Here is a 19753-nt window from a genome sequence, read left to right as displayed (position 1 = left end):
GAGAATTACGGAACAAGAAAACAAAAAGAAGTAATAAACGCTGGTATAACGCGCCGTCTCGGGATCGTCGTGCTTTCCTGTGTCAAAAAATCTCTCGCCGGGTGACGAGACTTGCTCGGTGAACTCTTTCTTTCTTTCTTTCTTTCTTTCTTTCTTTCTTTCTTTCTTTCTTTCTTTCTTTCTTTCTTTAAGCATGCACATCCAGCTAACACCGTGAAGGTTTGGTCCGTCATTCTGCCCGTAACCTATACTCGGCTCGTTTTAGAAGTTTCGCGCGCATGATCCGGCGCAACAGCGTGCGAATGAATGACGATAACCGCTCGCGTTTACAGCGAAAACGGGTTCGCGGTTAGGCCATAGGGATACGCGTGAATAATAAGCGGGTCATACTCCTGCAATTGATCGTATACTGCCACTCACTTATATGTTTCAAATACGAATTTGCTCAACTTAGGTAAAGCGCAAAAAAAAAGCCAGCCTATAGACAGTACCTCACCGCATTCCTATTGATTAAATTATCTGAAATGCTCAAATTCGACGCAAATAACACTCGCCCTGCAGATGTACGTATACTCAACACTAACTTGGCTAATTGATAAATGAATTTCCCAAAATTACTTCTCGCAGAAAAACAAAATCAGCCTATAGCTCCTTAGAAGCTCAGCGCACTCCTGTTCATTCAATTCCCTAAAAGGCTCAAACTGGAGGCTTACTTCACTACTCCTGCAATTGCTCGTATACTGACACTAACGGATATGATTGGTAAACAAATTTGCTCAACTTAGTTGGTGTCTCAGTATTGGAGACGTCTCAAGCTGCATTTCACGTATCGGGACGAGAAAAAAAATAATAAGCAGTGGCTTACAACAGCAGCAGCAACGGCAACTATAATAATAATAATAATAATAATAATAATAATAATAATAATAATAATAATAATAATAATAATCAAGGACACTTTAGCACGAGAAAACACTGACACTTGCAAGAGAGAGAGCAAAAAAATTACGAAACAATGAGCGGCGAGTATAGAACTTGTTGCTGGGCGAGTTGGTTGAGATCTAATGAATACATTGTTACGCCAAAAGGAAAATAAGGGCTTAGGAGGGAGAGTAGGAAAGTAAGCGCTCGGACCCTGTCATTTCTTATTCTCCCTCCTAAGTCTTTATCTTGCTTTTAGAGCAACAATGTATTCCTTAAATGAGCGCGAGCAATCCACGTAAATTTAACCCTATACTATTTTGAGCACATGGCCGAAGTAGTAAGGAAGTCCTTCATGCCAGTTAACCTCTCAAGGCCACTAACTGGCCCCGGTCTAAGTATTGTCCCGTGTGACAGTGGCTATACATCGCAGCCATAACGCCCCGAGTTTGTATATAGCGTAACGGCGCGTGTGCTCCGTTGCGCTTTCTTCGCGTGCGTATACGTTAGCTTCCTATGCGTATACCTGTATACGTATATAGGATGTACTCTCACAAATGTGTAAAATGTGAGACATGTCACAAAACTTCGTTTCACAATTTTCTCGCATTTCGATTCCACGAACCGCTCCAACACCAATGACTCGAATGTTTTCTTAAGCTGCCATGCAGCGCGAGCTTTGTAACTGACATTGAGGCACGATTTTCCTGAGCACTGAGGAAGGGAAAGGATAAAAACGACGAAAAATAAAGCATCTTGCGCGTGCCAGTGAAAATGCCAAACGCGATACCGCTAATCACCTTACTAAAACTAACCCACACAACTCTGCAAAATAAGTAACTGTATGTGCCCTGAAGAGTGCCCGTGGTTAGTGGAAGCTAACTAAACACATGAATGGGGGAAGCTCGCGTATGCATACCTCATAACTGCGGCAACATTTTGTCGCGTCGTCACTGAAGGCGCCTTGCGCAGCGTCGTGAGCAGAAAAACAGTGTGCAGCGAACAATGAAGAACGCGGTACTCTGTTCCACGAGGAAAAAATAACCGCCTCCGGGGAATTAATTTGCCTCCAGTCTGGAGGCGCTTCTGCGCTTCTCGATTTCCTGCGGAAATCGTTACGCTGAACCGTACGTGATGAGGTATTCATTTTGAATACAATTCCAAGAAAGGTGCAGGAGCAAAAAGGCGTGCAGCGCCTGACAGGGGCCCCTGTACAACATCATTTAGTGGCAGTTCATCGGCGATGAGCGAATGCACGTCACGTTACATATTTTCACACACTGCACATAACTTTACACAGAGACTTACAAATAGAATTTGACAAATTATTGGGTTACTGTTGGTTCTTAAAATAGACGGTGAAATAAATGTTTCCCTTTTCCCACCCTTTTTCCTTTTCCTCTCCCTGTCCACAAACAGTACAGTTTGTACATGTAAATTACAATAGTACACTCAAATGCAGCATATGACCATGAACGTGTATGTACCAACGTAAAAAAAGGGGGATTTTAATATATATTTGTGTTGCAATAATCACTCTCTCAAACACTCTGTTAGTAACAATTCCTTCACGTGGTTTTTGAATGCATTTCTAGTCATATTGAAATCAATATTATCTTCTAGCTTATTTAGGACAGTTAGTACATGTAGCTGGTTTTTTGTTTACCATAACTGATCCTTGTTTTCAGTTTCCGTTTTCTCTTTAGTCTCATATCGTAAGGCACTTCATTAATGTTTTAGCGTATATATAGTGCATTGTTATGTATGTACTGTAGTAGTTTAAGATCATAAACGTCGTTCGATTGAAGCATTCTGTATTTAAAAAATAATGGTTCATAACATGGTTCCTGATAGTTTTCATAAATGCGCAATATCTTCTTTTGTAGAATAATTAGCCTGTTGTAGTTAGTTTTTGTTGTGATGCCCCCCCCCCCCCTCCATACCAATATTCCCTACGATAATCTATAGTAGAAGAGTGAATCATATATATTTTGTTTCAGCCAGATAGATATTGAGCATGGAATTTTATACAAGCATCCAACAATGATACGCGGTAATGCCTATAGCACAGCATATGCGCCTCAGACCCAACAAAGTCCTTGTGAACGCAGTTTCTTAGGATTCTGATAAAAGTACTTGCTTCATCAGATTGCAAGGGCACGTGCTCGCATCAGCACCTCCGCATATGTGGATTGAGAGTCAATTTCTCCAGTTTGTTCAGATTACAGCACCTCTTCTTTTTCATGGCGGTTGCTCGCCTTCACTTTTCATCCTGGGTTGCTGCGTCTTCTGGCTGTATCCGAAATGCGTCGCCTGTATCTCGCTTTGTGTTACAGTAAATTATTTTACGTTATTATTTGTGGTTTAACAAGTTTAGCTTTGAAAATGATGAAAGACGTTGTGCATGGAATTGGACACAGGTTACGAAGAGCCTTTCTCACGTCTTTTAGCCCCACTTCGTCCAATTGAAAAGAAAATTAAGGATTGATTGATTGATTGATTGATTGATTGATTGATTGATTGATTGATTGATTGATTTATTGATTTATTGATTGATTGATTGATTGATTGATTGATTGATTGATTGATTGATTGATTGATTGATTGATTGATTGATTGATTGATTGATTGATTGATTGATTGATTGATTGATTGATTGATTGATTGATTGATTGATTGATTGATTGATTGATTGATTGACGTTCATTGAAGGACGTGCCAGAGCCCACCCCCATAGCAATACGACCTCCGCGCCAGGGAATCGAAATTGCGGAATTTCCTGCTGTGCCCGTGCACATTGCTCTCGGCATACCGCGGAGGGCTTGCCAGGGAAAACGGATGCGCAATGTTTCTGCTCTGTCTTAACGTTCTTACAGCAACACTCTTACATAAATTTCTGATTATGCCCAACAGAGAAACTTAGAGCGAGCAGCTCGGCACACTTGCAGTGTACCAATGTCTGCTGTGACGGTTGTGGTGCTATAGAAACTGTTGAGCGTATCCTGTTTTAAAGCACAGCCCATCGAGATGAAATAACTTTTCATAAAAGCCGAATGGGCAAAATTATAGTCAGGCACCATCTACTGACGCTGAGAAGCACATTAGGCCCAATACCTCGCCATTCTAGGCAACGGAAGGCTTCGAATTTGTTTTTGCTCATCTTCGAGATACTCGCATGCTTGGCAAGGCTTTGGGAAATGCTATATATACACATTAGAATGACTGAACTTCACATTTCCACATCGCCTTCATTTTGAATGTGACACGTCGGACATCATTTTACATGTAAATGCCAAGTCCATCTTTTACACAGCTTTTTCTTCCACCCTCTATCTCAGTGCCTTTCAATCCCCCTCATCCCCTACCTGTGTATTATTAAAGAGATTTCGCTCCCGCACTTCATATTTTATATATATATATATATATATATATATATATATATATATATATATATATATAAGTTGCGTTTGTGCATGTATATAAATTCAACTTAGCATAATTACGGTAGTCATACTAAATTAAATACCTTCTGCGCCATTCCTTGCGATGCGATAACGCGAGAGAAGGAGAGAGAAAAAGAACGCTTCATTCATAAAATGAAGATCATGTCGAAACCCTCAATCAGTTATGCTTTTCTTGCGTTTTCCCGTGGTGCTGCTGATAAATTCCGCCACGTTGACTTGGTCCAGGCAACGTGGTCCGAGTCAACCGTCGGTGTGCAGCAAATGAATGTACTGGGAAATGGATGTAGCGAGAATAGGCGATGGTGAGGATTACCGCGTAGTATGTGTGTGATGTTACACTGTAAAATAATTTACGCCCTCAAACGTAAATAAGGGTGTAAATTGGTCTGTAACTCTCCCTCTTACACCTCATTATTATTTTTTTTTTTTGGTTGTGAATTCGTGAGTTTTAGCCCAATTTTCACATCGATTCACTTTTAAGGGTACACAATGTAAGGGTCCTGTCTTCTCTCTTCGTTCTCGTCTTTGTGTGCTTTTGCAGTTTTAAGGTGTACCACAGGGTGTGTTCTACGCACAGATGGCCCCCGGAAGCTAATGATGCGCGCGCGGCTGGTGTTAGTGTGTTCGTTTGTGTTGTCATATTCATGTGTCGTATACTCTCGTGTTAAGCTTGGATGTAGCTGTATAGAAAGAGTCTACTCTTATATTCTGGCCCTTCTGTCTGAATTTGGCCAGTGGACGCCGGGATCCTGGTGCACTGTACATCGCAGGCGGGCTTGATGGGCCCGTTCATTCCCCAGCAGTCTCGCGTGGCCTAGTATAGTGATGATTTCTAGTTACTGTCTAGCCACTGCATGAGCGAGCTACCTTATAAGGTCGCTCGCCATCATTACATTCCTTTTGTAGCATATAGGCTACAAAACGAGTGTAATGATGGCGATCATTAACTGCTCATATAGCTTGTTATAATCTTTCTTAAGTTTAGAATGGTCGAGATAGCCATGTTCTCACTTTCGTCGCGGGTGTATATGAACATGAAAAAACACTAAAAATGAACACGGGGGAAAGGAAAAATAAAGAAAATTTTCTTTCTGTACCACCGCGTTGCGCTATCAAGCACAGATGTGGATTCAACATAAATGGCGGAAATGGGACCGTAAACACTGGTGTCTGAACCCCGTCTCTTCCGTTCTGTTCTCCATTTTTTTTCTAGCCCTTGTTGACATTTTCAGCTTTCATCGTCTGTAACGATGGAACGGGGGACGCACTATGCCTGTACTCCTGCGATACGAGAGTGAAAAACTACGAAATGCTGAAGAACGGGGGCAAGCGTCTTCCCTTTCTTTTTTTTTTTTTTTTTCTTCTGCGTGCGCATACATTTAATATTCTCGCTTTTGTTGTCTTATGTGCCCCGTACTTGAAGGACGGCAAGCGGGAAGTGGGTTCTCGTTAGGTCCATTCACTTATGGGACCACCTGGAATGAAAATCCGCACCTGCATGCGCGTAGCCACGCGACCTCTTCTGCCGCCGTCTGCTGACCGTTTTTTTTTTTTTTCGTTTCTTTAGCTCGCGCACGCGTCAGCAGATTTTGAGGCCGACTCACTCCTTTCACTCTCAGTTCTCTTAAAAGTTGTTTTGTGCCCGAGTGGTCGGCGTACGCGCCTCTCCGCTCGCTTATTTATTTTCTCGCTGGGGCTCATCTTCACACACTAACGCTACTTCGGGACAAAACACGTCGCGGCGTTTCGGGGGCAGCTCGCGCGCGCGCTTCGTGTTTTAGCGCGACGAAAGTGCAACCTCCACGCAACATCGCCGAGTTTTCTTATTTAACTCGTTTTATTGCCCTCGCCCTCTACTACCTGTCTTTGTGTGTCAACGTAACATATAAAAAGAAAACCACGGCTGGAGGAGCTGTAGCCGTAGGGTTCTGGTTTACGCAAACCATCATTACTCCATTCAACTCCAACGTCGTACATTTCTGCAGACGTTGCCCTTACGTGGGTTTCAAAACAGCGTTCGCTGGCTCCTAAGTTCTTTCACCAAGAAAAACATTTTTCTTTTCCTTCGTAGATTGTGCACGATTGGCACAAACGCTGTACGGGAAATGACTTAATTTGCTGCCTCGCACCGCAGCTGCCCTCTTTTACGCAACTCCTTTACACGGGCGTAACTGTTTGCCCCACATATAACGCCATCTGAAGAGTCATATACAGCCATGGTTTTCCTAAAAAGAGTTTCTTCACTTCACTTGGGCTCAAGCAGTGCAAACGAACTCCATGCATGCCTATGAAAGCTCGAAAATGGAGTTGAACACGGGACAAGCAATTATCTTCAGGGTGGGGTGGTGGGGGAGGTGGAGTAATCAAATATTTAAAGAAATTCTCGGTTGTAACATGCCAAAACTACGATATTATAATGAAAATGAGTAACCAGCACCATTTTCCTCTTTGAGTATACTATAATGGATGTTGCGTAATTGCTCTTATGTCGTCATGTGCTCATGACGACAAAGAGCGATTACGCAACATCAATTAGAGCCGCACGACGACATGTGCGCATGCTTCATACGTAGGCAAACGCAATTTGCGCAAATGTGCAATGACATTTTTGTTTGTTTGTTTGTTTGTTCTTTGTTTTTTATTGTGCCCGGTAGCGAGACATCTTGATCAGAAGCCTTTTCTCTCCGCAACCTTTAAGTTCGTGATTACTATCCCTTCCCTAAACAAGCCCTGCTCCTCTTGTTCCTTGTCTTGTTATAAATTTTGTTATTTTTGTCTCCTTTTCTTTGCCCTGTCCCTTAGTTTTGTCTTGTACTTGATTTTTTTTAATTTTCAGTGCATCATCATTACCACGGGTGACCATTCCGCAATGCTGTGGTATAGTATAGATAATGTAGCGCATATACGGTAGTCGTTTTTGGGAACATGGTGTCACACCCACTCGCGAAGAAGAACCGAGTAGCTGCAACCGTCGGAGCTTTGTCGCCCTTCTGTTCCTCGTCGCGTTGTCACCGTACGGTCACACTATTATGGAACTTTGGGTTATAGCTTTCGCCAGTTAAATATATACGCACCTTTGGCGTTTATGCGCATTTCATTTCGCATCGGCTCCGCGGTTCGTGTGGATGCACAGCGCACGTTCGCTTTCAACGACTGGCGTATGCATGCATGCATACATTCCAGTCGGCGCCCGGCATTCACTGCGTACACCGCACACGCTCGGAGCAGATATTTTTGGTTCGTTGGAACCTCGGGCAGAGCGCGGCATTCACGGAGTGGTCGAAAACAAACGCACGTGGCTTCGAATTGCGACAACTATAGCGTCGCGGCGCTCATCGGAGGCCGCCCACAAATTGCTTTCTTTCACCCCCCTGGCCTCACGCTAAAATAGCCGGTGCTCGCCGACGCTTCCTTACTGTACAGCTCCTGCCCAGTTTCTTTCGGAGGAGCCAGCTACCATTTGCTTTCCGCCACCCTCACCGCCGCAGCCGTCGACTACAAAGCTGCCGTCGCCACGCCGCCACTCCCGTACAGCCCCCCTCCCAGCCAGAGGTGCTCTCGTGCGCCGCTTTTAGTTTACGCGCCCTCGTAGCGCATATATCAGCCGCGCGAAGCCGTGAACTTGCCCCAGTTGGAGAGCGACCACGCTCGCTTTCGATCGCTCGCCCGTAATTTCGTTCTGAGACACAGTGAAAGGAAAAGTTATCTTATAGGTCGTGCCCTGCATTATTTAAAGATAGACGTCTTTGGAGTCGGCAAGCGGGCGGCTATGCAGGCTTTGCAGTCTACGCCTTCTGCTTTATTGCGAGCTCACTGTGTGCGTCCAAACCGCCGCGGATGGCATGCACTCTCTCCTCCGTCCGGTTCTGCTGCTCCACGGGTGCGCTCAGATATTTAGGTTCTCGCTGTAGAACCACGGGTGACCAAAAAATTAATCCGGAGCCCTCCACTAAAGATTCCCTCATATATCACCCACGGGTCCCGTCAATTATACTGCGGCCATTACAGTTATCCAATACATATACTTTGTCGATATAATACTTTGTCCAGGTATAATATTGAGTGTAAGTCATTTCCTCGTTATTTCTGTTCGAAAACGCTTTAATTCGTATGGTGGTGTCCTCACTTAACATTCATTAATGAATACGTACCATTGCCATTGCTACTTTGGAACTGTGCGCAGTTAAAGCGTAAACTGAGAAGGAATAGTGCGGCAATAACTGCTGCATGCTGTGCTATATATCGTGGGATTCTCACCGGCGCTCTTGGGACAAAGGAACGACAATACAGTCGCGCAAACAATCACAAGGGCATTTATTGCACCTTTCATAGACCAATGCCTGCTAGCCGAGTTGCTATCCACAAAACATGCGGATGGGCGCGCGACAAATCGCGGAAGTCCGACTCACCGCGACCGGATAACGAGCGAATATGTGGACACTAACTCCTGGTCGTTCGCGCGTACGGTCACGCGAACGGTGGCGCGTTCAAACGATTGTGTTCGTCCATTCCGGTCTCGCAGAAGCATGGACCGGCGCACGCGCGGAACGACCGCGCCGCCTGCCGATCCGGAGCCAAAGAGGAGCCTCCTCCCTGTCGCGCCCGACTAACACCGCCGTTAGGTGGCGCTAGCAGCGCAACACTCGCGCCATCTCTCGTGCTACCCTGCAAGCATACCGACCGCCGCCGCCGTATAGCCACGCGGCGAAGCCGGCTTACAGGAGACGGGAGCTATGCGGGAAAACATATCAGGGGACGCGTGAGAGTCGCGCATCCCCACAATGTAAACTTTAAATGTTGAGTTAACAGGCCACAGACAAATTTCTGTACTATAGATGGTGCGCGTGTACAGGTAAACACCATATTCATACGTCTTATTGTTGTTGTCATTATTATTACTATTATTATTATTTGTTCTGCGTGTTTCATCAATGTCTATTTCATTCACCATATGTGTCATGTTTATAGGCACGCTTCTACAAGCCAACTGAGGCTTAGACCGGCCTGTTCGTGTTCTGCATTTTTGAGTAGCAATAAACATTACTATTATTATTATTAGTAGTAGTAGTAGTAGTAGTAGTACTAGTAGTAGTAGTACTGCGCCAGCACCAAGACCCTCGAGGTTGTTCCTGGGCACAATATTAAGCACCTTTGATTGATTAGTTGTTTCTTTCTCTGCTTGAACGGCAACTTTCGCGCAAATTTCAAGAATTCAAAGAAGGCAGAAGTTCACAGGAAGACGGAGACGAAGTGCTTACCAATGAAACCAACGTCTTAAGACAGCTATTCATTTTTTTTTTTTTTTTTTGCGGTAGCGCGGCGACGTGTGAGACCGTTAAATTTAAACACAACTAATATTTATATAACTGTGCACGATGTTATTGCTTTTTTGAAATGGTAAATCGAAGGCCAGACAGAAAGGAAGGAAGGTAGGAAGGAAGGAACAAAACCTCTTCGTGCCCTCAACTTCGCATCCACGGCTTCCTCTTTTGTTATAACTAGAAGATTGTTATGGCAGTACTGGTAGTTTTGCTTTATTATTTATTTATTCTTATTGTTTTTTAATTATTTTTATTTTTTCTGATGAGTATACGTGTGCCTCCCAGTACGGCAAAGCACGTATCGTAGGCGCCAACTACACGAGGGCTCCGGGTCCCGAGCCCCTTCCAGACTTTTCCGAGGGGTGGGGGGTGGGGGCTAAGCCCCCCCCCCCCTTCACGGCGATGCCTAAGCCTACACCTCCCCCCCCTCCCCCACCTAATGTGTCATTGCCAGAGTTTTGCCACCGCATCATTTGAGGTTTGTTTTGGCTTGCCTCGACCTTCTCACTTAAAATTTTATTGTGGCTAATAGCTTACTGCATCATTGTTGGTGCGGACGTTCACGGCTTTTAATTCTTACTTTCGCATTTCTTCTGGAAATCCTGACAATAGGAGGACATGTGCACTAGAAGCACTAGCAGCGGCTGCCTCATCCGTATTTTTTTCATTTCAACATGCATTGTTCGGAACTTCCACTGTAAGTACCATGCACATATACAGTATATTTAAATATACGCACAGGACAAAGTTTATTATATTTTTTCAAATAGAAGGAGGCAGCCAATTAAAAGTTATTTCTAAAGGTATGGATAGCCTATGCATAGAGAATGAATATGTTGCTGTATGTTCACCTCGTTTCAAATTGCTTTGCGGGCTTTTTTGACACTGAAAAAACCTGCAGACTTCAGTGCCCCCTTAGGCAGAGTCTTTCATCAACGGCGTGTGAGATGCACGCGAATGATATGTGTCTCAGTATTGCTTCTCTTTCAATTAAGCAATGCTAACGACTCATGAAAAAAAAAGCTCATAATTTACAACATTTATTAGAAATGAAAACATCGTCACTTGCACGTAGAGGTCATAAATATATACAGGGTGTCCCAGTTAACTATCATGCACTTAAAAAAAAGAGCACTTGCGTTACTCGAAGAAAACCTAGTGCATAATTGTATCCGGTACAGTAGAGTAGCTGCAGTAATTTTTTTCATTACTGAAATTTGTTTATGTAATTGTAAATAATTTTCTAACTCGAGAAGTAGTATCCTAATTATCAAAGTGTTAGTGAGGCATTTGTAGGCACAGCCAAGGGACATCTAATTGCGGTATTTTCAGCGACGTACTTATTAAGTACTAATTTTTTCCGACAATAAATAAAGCGTGCGAAATCTGAACAAAAAAAAAAATACCACGTGACTGCGCTCCCACCCGCATCATAAAGCAGCGCCCTCGAACAAGCTCCCTCTGAGTTGGCCAGAAAGAAACAAAGGAAATAAAGAAAAACATCGTGATCGAGCTAAGTTGCCAGCCGTATACCACGGTGTGTTTCTGAGGACTAAAACTTGCTTCATTCGATACTGAGCTTATATAAACAACAGTTGCGCACAATTGCGGTCAAAAAACATCGAACTATATCCAAGCGCGAACGAAGCCAGTGCATGTAGTCTCTCTATAGCATCCACAGAGTTGACTGCTATGTATTGAACGGAGTATAATCACGTATAGCATTCTCTTCAAGTTTCTTTTTCTTTTTTTTTGTGCAGAGTTTCCAAAACTGGTTAGACCCATAGCCAAATTAAGGCTAGTTGCGGGTCCAATGAAAGAGTAACAGTAAAGCAAATGCCGGTATACCATTATACGATGTAGTTTCAGCATAAATACATTACAGAAATAAGAACACCATACGCGTACACGTATTATTTTCACTTCAAAGATTGTTTGAACATATAATTAAACGTTACAAAAGCTAAAATAACACGTTTTATATAATTCGCAGGTACGCCGTTTAACCAACAAATATAAACAGAAACACTTCCACTATCGAAACGTCAAATTACCGCGAATATTTGCAAGCTGTAGTAAGAAAGACTTATAAATATTTATAAGTTAGCATTAGAATAAATTACGGAGTGTACTACCATATGCTTGAAATGACAATGTGTAAGAGTAGACACAACATTACCACATTATCAATAACATCAGTAATTCAGGAAAATGAAGAATAACATTAGAATAAAAAATTAAGGCCAATATAGTATTTATTAAGCGTCGAAGAAAAAATGCTCGCCTGTCTATTTCTACCAGTAGTTCATTCTCAACTTTGGGCTCAGTAAACTCAATAAAACGCTGACCGTAAATATTCCTAGTAGGATGAAGATTAAAATTTCTGAACGTTCCATTTCTGGTCCCTCGAGTGGATGAGTAAAATACAGACAGGTGAAACGGTAGATTATTTTTGACAACGCTAAAAACACATGGATCAATTATGAATTCGTGTATCATAAGACACTACATTCATTGGATTAAACGAAGCCTGACTAGATTCATTAAAGCTTGAGTGACTATTGTCAACGCTCGTTTCTGTAGGTGGCGGGTCGGTTCAAGTTAAGTTTTGTAAGTCGCATCCCAAGAGTCTATATAAATACGTTAGGTGGCTGCGAATGAATGCAAAGTATAAAATACGCAGCGTCTTTATATCTACCTAACTTGGCGTCACCTATTACTCCCCCTCCTCCTCTGCCTGGATTGGATTGGCGCGGCTCGCTACGTGCTTGCGCGCGCTTTTCCGAGCGCAGATTGATGCGCGCCTAGCAAGGACTCCGAAGCTTCTGGCAAGTTTTCTGGCGTACCGTGCCTGCTCTTCACGCCATGCTCATTTCGTGCCAAACTAGGTTGCCATTTTTGCGTTAGTGCGGCATTGTCTTAGAATTCCAGGTGAACTTGAATTTGCGTCTCATCGCCGCCGTGAACCGTGAATGGGAATGCGCGTGTAGCTGCAGAAGACTGCGGTTGACGTTAAACTTTGTTAAAAGAAACACCGCCGTTAAGTTTAACCGCGGTAAGCGACGCTCGTGTAAAACTTACACTGGCGCGGAAAACTGTGGCGTCAGTATGCGCGACAATCAATTTGGACGCAACGGGTATTGGAGGCGTCCATACTCCATATCCCCATTATCGGAATCGAAATATGCCTTGCCCGCACGTTCGACTCTTGCCAAAACAAATATTTTACGCGAATTCATTTTGTCTTACTTCCTTTAGAACCCAGCCATATGACCCAGCACTGAACTTCTGTTGCTTGACTAGGGCTGCCTATACATACCCGTTTTAGTTTCTCCCCAACATAAACAAAACACCTCCAAATTCATTATCGTCCTAATTATTCAGTTTAAACAAACACACATGGTAGCGTAACTACCAACCGGGTTGCACAGAAGACGCCACGTTTACGACGTCTCATGCGTCAGTTCGAGCGTCAACAATAGAACGACTCCGGTCAAGTCGCGAGTATAGCTCTTCCTGACGAAGCGACAGTCACAGCGGCTGCATTTAGGACACGTAATTTCCTTCGCTCTTGGGAAACGATATACCGACCGCCTTCAAGGTCACGCAAGAGACGTATGCGAAGAGAAATCCTCACCGTGTGTTCGTTGAGCTGCCGGCCCGAGACGCTCTCAGTACCCGTCGAAGCGATCAAAGCTGCGTCTCTTGCCGGTCCCCGTTCTCATTAGCGAAGTGTTCTAGGCGATCGGTAGTCAGATCTCCGCACCCTCCTCGGATTTCGCCTACAACCTGGAGCAGCCGACGCAGCCAGCGTGTGTGAGGGCCCCCAATCAAAAAGGAAGCGTCCACGCTCGTTCGATGGCCACGTCAGAAGAAAGCTGGTAGGTCGGGCGCTCGAGGCGAGCGCGAGCCCCGCGGTCTACACGCGCAGTTAGCAGCGCAAAAGACGACGAAGCCAAATGGACGCGCGAAGCACGCACACCATCCCTTCTATCGGCATTAACTGAGGCTTCATCATCATCATCATCATCATCATCATCATCATCTATCGGCCCTGCCGGAGCATGGCTTGTCGCAGCTTCTGGCATAAGCTTTGAACGCACGCACAAGAGCAGCTGCGCGCATACGACGCCGTGTGCCATTGTCCTGAGCGGAACGGACAGGAGTCAAGCTTAATGCCTTCATGCGTACATAGCGTACATACATGCTTCATGCATTCGTACATCAGGCAACACTGATGTACGCATGCGCATTTGTTCATTCTCCCTGCCCTGCTGTAAGAATAAAATCAGTTCAGCGCTCAATCTGTCGTTTCGTACTCTCCCTCCCAAGTCTTTATTCTTCCTTTTTTGGCGCCTCAATGTGTTCATTAGATGCCTTTAATGTATTTTGACCTTGCGAGGCACCGCTGTGCGCGCCAGGGAACCTGTCCGTGGGAACACTCCTTGGGCACACGCCTGCCTCGACGGCCCCAACCTACGTACCGTTCTGCTTCGAGCTTTGATCCTCCCACTGTCCCTTGGGTGACCTGGAGTTCCTGCGCCGCCTGCTTTATTATAATCTCCGGTGCTCTCCTGAGACTTCCGTTTGTCGGTTACATGTGCCCTACAGCTGGATCAGTAGTTGTAAAAAAAGCTATCTATCGTCGCGACGATAGATCGCGACAGCGGCTTCTGCAACATACCGCGCCCGTGCGAAGATAATTACGGAACGCCAACGAGGAATCTGACCACAGCTTCGAGCTCCTAACTCGTAACCTCGTCGAGGGACACTCCTGCAACAGGCGTGACCTCTGAAAACCGCATACCGCCGGAAACTTCAACAGGATCATCCTTCAGTTGCGTAACTGCCGCCTGCGCGGCCGAAATCGGCCACACCCACACCATCCCGCAATATAGAATAAAGAACTAACTTGTAAAGCCCACACACATGGCTGCATGCACACCACATCACCACACTACAAGCGACATGTCATGCTGCTACGGCCATAATCTCTAAGGTACCGCGGCGAGTGACGTGGACCTAAGCGTTAACAGAAAAACACCTAGGCGAATACTTATACGCCGACAAATATCTCTGCTTTTGAATCAAAAGCTCCCTCTTTCTCTCTTGATCGAAAGTTCAAATGTGGTTGCACGAGAAGGCACATCCCATTAGTGAACTGCGACATAATTGCAGTCAAGTATCAACCAACCACTAATTCCCTCGTTATCTATCGAGCTGGCATACGTAGGGCATTAGTGTTGTCCCGCTTTGCCAAAAAAAAAAAAAGAACTAAAAGAAACACACCCTGTCCCAATTTACACCGCTGTAGGAAGAGATCCGCAGCCACTTAGGCGACGGTAGCATCCTGACCAAAAGTGGGAAGTCGTCGCCTTCGCTCGTCGAAGTCGGAAACCAAACGGACGGGTGTATCTTGAACGAGCCCGTCTTCTTCTCTCCTGGCACGCGAGAGCAGGCAGTGACGGTGGCGATGATTCTCATCGATCGGGTGATAATTAAGGCACGCGCCGACGACGGGGGTATCATCATCATCATTATCATCATCATCATCATCATCATCACGTGCTCCCAGTACCATGCATGCTAAAGTGTAAATAATGGTAACGATTTTGTGACATTTTTACGCGTAATACAGTGATGATTGGACGACCGTCATCTCTATATTCTATTACGTGAGATGTGGTACTGTAGTGCTGCACTGTGCCTTTTCTGCCCCGCCTCGGCCGAACTAACACGTCGCGTTTGGTGTTGGTTGGAAACAAGCTGTGATAGCTGTTGTCTTAGCGTAGATAAAGTGAACAGATTATTATTATTATTATTATTGCCACAAAACCTATCACCGCAAAAGCGAATTCACATCGCCAGTGCAAATGTTTAAAGGTGTGTTTTGTTTCCTCCCACTCGCCATGTTTTTCTCTAGTGAGCAGAAGTTAAAAATGATCCTTGTCTTGGAGCTGCAAATTCCAACAAGAGGAAGGCCGCAACTATATATCAGTCATGGGAAATGTGGCGGTAGACTAAACGCGTCGACTATCATCAGAAATGATGAAAACTTGAGACAAACCGGCAGCTTCAAGAAACAGCGGCGTAGGACTCCGTCTTTGAGTCCTAGCCTACGCATGCGTGTTCTGGACTTTATGGCCTCTAACCATCATGCTATAGCATGCGGGACGTGGCTGCCCAGGTATCAATTTCCAGGTTATCAGTTTGGAGGATTCTAAACGACGGCCTTTCACCCGTACCACGTTAACCAGCGCCAATGCTTGGAAAATATAGGAACCTGTAGAATGGTCTATATTTCTCAAATTGGGTCCTCACAAAAGCCGACTGGCGAAAAAGTCACCGGACTTTTTGAGCAACATCATGTGCTCAGATGAAGCCAATTTTCAGACAAATACGCAGGTAAATTTGCAAAATGCACACTATTGGAGCGACTACAATGCATGCACACTGAGTAAAGCGCAGTCGGCACCAGTACCAGTGGGCGTTCAATATGGGCTGTGGAATTTACGTCAGTGCTATAATCAGACCCATCTTCTTCGATCACACACTGACCAGACAGCGTTACGTGGACGAAATCCTTGAAGGAGTGGTGGATGAGATTATCAGCGAAGTCTCGCTGTCACGTCTTCCGCTTCTGTGGTATCAGCAATATGGAGCACCAGCACACAACAGCAGCCGAGCACGAAACTGGATGGATGCGACTTTTCATGCGGAATATATTAAAAGGCACCGGCCTGTAAATTGGCCTGCCAGGTCACCTGACCTCTTCAATTCAATTCAATTATGGGGTTTCACGTGCCAAAACCACTTCTGATTATGAGGCACGCCGTAGTGGAGGACTCCGGAAATTTTGACCACCTGGGGTTCTTTAACGTGCACCTAAATCTAAGTACACAGGTATTTTCGCATTTCGCCCCCATCGAAATGCGGCCGCCGTGGCCGGGATTCGATCCCGCGACCTCGTGCTCAGCAGCCCAACACCATAGCCACTGAGCAGCCACGGCGGGGTACCTGACCTCTCTCCTCTCGATTTCATTCTTTGGGGTTATGTGAAAGATCGCCCTTACATGATAGAGATGGACGACAGATTAGCTCAAGAGAAGGATGACAGATGTCTGCCGTAGAATTCAAACGTCTGTCATCAAGATAGCCACTGAAGATGTGATAAAGCGGACTCAGTACCGCGTAGCTGCAGAAGGACACCTATTCGAACACGTCCTCTAGGCAGCAGCTGGTGTTCAACGGCGCTTACGAATTTATACATAGTAAGGGCACACTGAAATCTGATGGGGGTTTTTTGGTTGTTTGTTTTCTGTGCAGGCGTCCTGATTGCCAACTCGGCTCATTTAGAAGTGGTTATTTACGTTCTTGAACGCATCGGTTTTGCCTTTATCAACACATGGGTCGCTTCCCGGTCTCTTTATTTCGCTTTTGTTTTATGCCATGAACCTGTTTTTCGTGAAAACTAGAACCGTCACTTTGATTTGGTTTTGGTCCGAAACAAGTTTCTGGCGCGAAATATAGCTTCGCGCGCACTCTGTCGATACGGTGCAAACAAAGCCGGGATTTTTAAACATGATATGCCTATCACATTTCGCCTTTCGTGCGTGGTCAGAGCGGCACTTCGGCCGTGTTATCAAGGGGCTTTTGTTATCAGTGTGATCAGTCGGCCTTGAGAGGCGGATAAAAAGTGTGGCAAAGAGAGGAAAAAATACCTACAAAGCCGCGAAACCTGCTGTTGGTGCTCCTTCCGTGCCATTATCAAGGTGATGCGCTGTCTCTTGGGGTTTGCCACAGGCAATGCCGTTGCTTTCAATCAGCTTATTTGAGGGCGCTGCTTTATAATGCGGGTGGGAGCGCGCTCACGTGGTATTTTTAATATTTCGTGAGGTTTGTTTGCCAGTCAGAAAAAAATGCACGCAATTAGTCCGTCGCTGAAAACACAGCAGTTATATATAACATTGTGGGTGTCTGAGAGTGCCTACAAATGCCTCATTTACACTTTGATAATTAGGACAGTACTTATCGAATTAGAGAATTAATTGCAACTGTCGAATTAAATTTCAGGAACGAAAGAATTACTGGCGGCTACTCCCCTGTACTGGAAACAGCTGTATGCACACTTTAAAAACGTTTACAACCTTTGAGGCATAGAGTCTCTCTATGCTTTGAGGTGTATATCTGCCACACAACGATAATCGTCATCTGCTTTGCTTGCGTTTCCTTTCTTGAAAAAGCCGCGACCACTACTTTCCTGTCGGCAATGCTGTATCATGCTGATAACGCGCATACCTTTCGTTACTGAGAAGTACCGGGCTCGCAGCATTAAAGAAAGGAAATGGGAACAGGACAGATGACGTTTATCGTTGCGTGGCAAGATACTACTCAAAGGGTGTAAACTTTTCTTAGAGTGTAGGTTTTCATCGAGTAACGTAACTGCTCTTTTTTTTTAAGTCTTGGTGCTTGATAGTTGGGGAACACTGCCAGTAACCGAAATGAGGCCAAGCCGCATTCACTCGAAATAGAGAGAGAGAAAAAGGATGCATAGAAAGGCAGGGAGGTTAACCAGAGGCAGTTCCGGTTGGCTACCCTGCACGGGGGGAAGGGTGAAGGGGGATAAAAAGAGAAAGGAAGTGGAAGGGGGAGATAGAAAGAAATAGATACTAGAGACAAGCACGACCAAACCGCGGACACAACAGAGCGGTAGGGGGCGGTGTTCTTGCAGTCTGTCGTGAAGGCCCGCAGACCGCAGGAACCATAATAGAGACTTTTAGCTTGTACGCTATTCCGGTAAACGGGAGCGGTTTGGGCGGATTACCGGATGGTCGGGGCGTAAACGTGAGCGGTGAAGCCGCCTGGTGTCATAGAGCTCAACCAGACAAACGCAATAGCTAAAACTGCAGTAACTCACCATATCCTGCTTCGCCACCCGTGCAAATTTTTGGCAGCGGCGTAATTGTGAACACGATTACGCCACTGTCGAAAATTTACGCCAGCAGCTAAGCAGAATATAGTAATTAGCTCTGTGTTTGTGTGGTTGCGCTTTGCGCCACCAGCTGGCGCCACCAATCTGCCCGCTCACCTTCACGCCCCCGCTAAACCGGAAAACCGCCCGCGCTTGCCCGAATACCGGACACGCTAAACGTCTCTAATAACGCGAGTAAGGCCTTTAGCGTGGATGTTCTGAGGGAGTACTGACCTAAAGCTTTGAATTCTGATAGTGGAAGATTGTCCAACTGGTCCAGTACTCTTCACAGCACTTGCCTATGGGCACTATATCGCGGGCAGACACAGATAATATGTGCGAGAGTCTCATTGATGTTGCATGTGGCGCACGTGGGCTGTTGGCCATTCCAATAAGGAAGGCATACGAGTTCGTAAATGCAACGCCTAGCCACAGACGGTACAGCACGGTCTGTTCACGTCGTGGTAACCCAGGCGGTAGGTGCATCCGTATGTACGGAGACAACTAACGCAAACGACACATGGTGAAAGCATTCGAGTCCCACAGAGGCAAAGTACATTCACAGGACATCAGTCGGAGGCCAGCCGCAGCGTCTGTTCGCGAAAGTAGAATCAAGACACGTTGACCACTTTCATGTGCAGATCGGGCGGCTTCGTCGGCTTGGTCATTCCCGCTGATGCTGTAATGTCCTGGAAGCCATTGAAAGATTATGTTGTCTACCTTGTCATGGCTACGGTGATACATGTGTTGAATTTCTGAGGCCAGTTGTTCATCGGGTCCCTGGCGCATTGGGCTTTGTATGCACTGAAGGGCTGCCTTGGAGTCACTAAAGACTGTCCATTGTTGCGGTGGTTCCTGATTAACACTCGAAATAAAAATCAACAGCAGTCATGCGCAGGAGCGCTTATACTTGGATTCACAGAAAAGGAAAAAAGAAAAAGAGAGAGGCTGCACTTTCTCCGGAAGAGCGAAGCAGTATTAGTGTTAACGAAGTATACGACATTTACGCGTAGGTAGATTACATCACCGAAAGGCACCAGATTTTTGGTGGTGGAACAGGGCTCAGGCTGAGAAAT

General features: G+C 45.3%; 1 long non-coding RNA gene across 2 annotated transcripts in view; it reads right to left on the bottom strand.

Moving 5' to 3' along the window:
* Positions 1-13618, bottom strand: part of LOC129382278 (uncharacterized) — a 47475-nt gene extending 33857 nt beyond the window's left edge. For both annotated transcript variants that reach the window (XR_008610379.2, XR_008610380.2), the window contains exon 1: positions 13344-13618. This is a non-coding gene — a long non-coding RNA (uncharacterized lncRNA). The remainder of the gene's footprint in view (positions 1-13343) is intronic.
* Between the last annotated feature and the right edge of the window lie 6135 nt (positions 13619-19753).

Source organism: Dermacentor andersoni, chromosome 6, assembly GCF_023375885.2.
Source record: "Dermacentor andersoni chromosome 6, qqDerAnde1_hic_scaffold, whole genome shotgun sequence".
Taxonomy (NCBI): domain Eukaryota; kingdom Metazoa; phylum Arthropoda; class Arachnida; order Ixodida; family Ixodidae; genus Dermacentor; species Dermacentor andersoni.
This window is presented reverse-complemented; position numbering and strand designations above follow the sequence as displayed.